Below are 3,553 nucleotides of genomic sequence, written 5' to 3'. Positions count from 1 at the left end.
TGAATATGATTCTATTAATTCTATCAGAGTACTAAAGAGTACTGAGAATATTAAAAAAATATTAAAATAAAATTATAAAATAATATTTAGTTTATTATAATTCATTTTGAATAAAAATTACCAATACAAATCTCAGTTTATTACTCCTTTATGATTAAGACTTAAGAGCAATGCTAAATCGCTAATAACCCTCCAGTTACCTAGAAAACCAGCCATGCACGTGAGTCTTGACCAATCCTAAAAGGTAGTGGGCTAACAAAACACAGGGATTGGGCGTAATGCAATCAATCCTGAAAGGCCATGTTATTGGGCGCGGTACAAACCTAAAGGCCCATGTTACCTTTTGTTCTCTAATTTAATACTAAATTATTCACCAATCCATTTGGATGTGTTTGAATTAGTGTTTGAAGTATCAAAAGTTAGTTTTAGTTTTTTTGAAAGTTTCACTTTTTTGTTTGGCTGTTTTTTCTTTCTTTAGACGTAAACTTTGATTCTACCCTTCAAACCACGTTTACCAAAAACTACCATTTCTAGCTTTTGCATTTAAATTTTCATGTTGGAGTGAAATTTATTTCTATATATCAATTGTGTCCTTTATTATTTATATGATAAATTTTATTGTTTTTTTATAATATTACTTTTTTAATATTCTTTCATGCATATTTTTTTATTAATCCTATTAGAATACTAAAAAAATATTAAAATTTATTTAAATATCTAAAATAAAATTATAAAATAATATAAAATAATTATTTAAATTTATGTATTTTTTTATAATTTTTCATCTAAAAATAATTTTAAATAATGTAATTTAAATAATATTTAGTTTATTATAATTCATTTTGAATAAAAATTACCAAACATAAACCATGTTACTATTAACTTATTTTTAATCAAAATTAATTTTATAAAATTAATTTTATACAAATCTCAGTTTATTACTCCTTTATGATTAAGACTTAAGAGCAATGCTAAATCGCTAATAACCCTCCAGTTACCTAGAAAACCAGCCATGCACGTGAGTCTTGACCAATCCTAAAAGGTAGTGGGCTGACAAAACAAACACAGAGATTGGGCGTAATGCAATCCTAAAAGACCATGTTATTGGGCGCAGTACAAACCTAAAGGCCCACATTACTTTTTGTTCTCCAATTTAATTTACTGAATTATTCACCAAACAATTATAGTTAAGACTTAAGAGCAGCGCTAATAACCCTCCAGTTACTTGGGAAACCAGCCATGCACGTAAGTCTTGACCAATTCTAAAAGGTAGTGGGCTGACAAAACACAGGGATTGGACGTAATACAATCCTGAAAGGTCATATTATTGGGGGCAGCACAAACTTAAAAACTTACGTTAATTTTTATTCTCCAATTTAATTTACTGAATTATTCACACAATTAACTGAATTAATTTTTTTTTTACACATTCACGTACATTATGAGTAGAGAGTTTAATGTTATTTGTTGGAAAGTATACTTTTATAGTGCTTATTTTGCATATTTTTATTTTTTTTATAAAACTCTTATTATTTTTTATTTATATAAAATCAGTTTACTACTCCTTTATGATTAAGACTTAAGAACAATGCTAAATTGCTAATAACCCTCCAGTTACCTGGAAAACCAGCCATGCACGTGAGTCTTGACCAATCCTAAAAGGTAGTGGGCTGACAAAACAAACAGAGAGATTGGGCGTAATGCAATCCTAAAAGACCATGTTATTGGGCGCAGTACAAACCTAAAGGCCCACGTTACTTTTTGTTCTCCAATTTAATTTACTGAATTATTCACCAAACAATTATAGTTAAGACTTAAGAGCAACGCTAATAACCCTCCAGTTACTTGGGAAACCAGCCATGCACGTGAGTCTTGACCAATCTTAAAAGGCAGTGGACTGACAAAACACAGGGATTAGACGTAATACAATCTTGGAAGGCCATATTATTGGGAACAGCACAAACCTAAAAACTCACGTTATTTTTTATTCTTCAATCTAATTTACTGAATTATTCATACAATTAACTGAATTAATTCTTTTTTTTTACACATTCACGTACATTATGAGCAGAGAGTTTAGTATTATTTGTTGGACAAGTATACTTTTATAGTGCTTATTTTGTATATTTTTATTTTTTTATAAAACTTTTATTATTTTTTATTTATATGAATTTTTTTAGTGTTATTGTTATTTTTTTTTTGTATGGAATAATTTTTTGTTTTGTATTATGATTATATTAATTTTATTAGAGTACTAAAGAGTACTGAGAGTACTAAAAAAGAATATTAAAATTTATTTAAATATCTAAAATAAAATTATAAGATAACATAAAATAATTATTTAAATTCATATCTTTTTCTGTAATTTTTCATCTAAAAGTGATTTTGAACAATGTAATCCAAACAATATTTAGTTTCCTATAATCCATTTTGAATAAAAATTACCAAACATAAACCACGTTAATACTAACTCACTTTTGATCAAAATCAATTTTACAAAATCAATTTTATACAAACTTCTGTTTACAAACGGTAATCCAAACACACACTTCATTGTCTTATTAGAGCAACGAGAGTACCTTGTTTAACCTTTTCCTTTTTGGTGTGTGTGCATGCGTGTAGCTTGAAGGAGAGTTTACACTAATTCATCAATCAGAATTATCATCGGATGCCACTTTGAACCCAACATCATACTTCAAGATTGGAGAAACTACTACGATTTGGGAGAATTGGGGCTACGGTAGGTTTTATGTTCAAATTGTGAGGGGTTAAATTGATGCCTTGAAAATTTTGGCCATGTCATCTAACTGTTACAGTGCCATGTGCCATTTAAAATTGCCAAGTCAGCTTTCTGGTGACAAAAAACGTCGGAAGGGCCAAATTGAGGCACGAGTCAAAATTTCATGGTACAATTTGAATCAATTGAAAGTTTAAGGGCTAAATTGCGTCAAATGTCAAATTTTAGGGGCCATTTTAAATATTAACTCGGATTTAATATTGTTCTATCATTAAATTTATGTGAATAGATAAAGGAATGAGTGATGTGAACGTTAACAACATTACTGTTAAGTCATATTTTTTTCTTTGTGTTAAAAAAACATAATCAAAACTTCTTGTAACACTTTCTCTTTTTAATATCTTTCATGTAAAAAATCCCCAAATTCTATTGATCAATTATCAAGGCTCCAAAAATCATAGAAAAAATTTTTTACATTAGTGATTATTAGTCGGTCCATTTTACTTACGTACTGAAATCAAACATTATTGACTTTTAAATATTTTAATTGTTCGTATTAAATTTAAGACTGAAATATAACGTTTAAAACTTTTTAGGATTAAAATAAGAGTTTAAAACATTAGCCATCGAATTAGGACTTGACCAAAATATTGAAAATCTAAATAATACTTTATGCTAATTTTTATTTTGTTGATCAATACTAATTTTTATTAAATATAATTTTTAAATTAAATATCTATAAACTTATATCTAAGAATATTCCATTCTTTCAAGGTTTTTGTAATGATAAAAATTTAATTACAAGTTTTCATTAAT

Source organism: Arachis ipaensis, chromosome B09, assembly GCF_000816755.2.
Source record: "Arachis ipaensis cultivar K30076 chromosome B09, Araip1.1, whole genome shotgun sequence".
Classification (NCBI taxonomy): domain Eukaryota; kingdom Viridiplantae; phylum Streptophyta; class Magnoliopsida; order Fabales; family Fabaceae; genus Arachis; species Arachis ipaensis.
The sequence above is the reverse complement of the archived record's forward strand: the minus strand, read 5'-3'. Positions refer to the sequence as shown.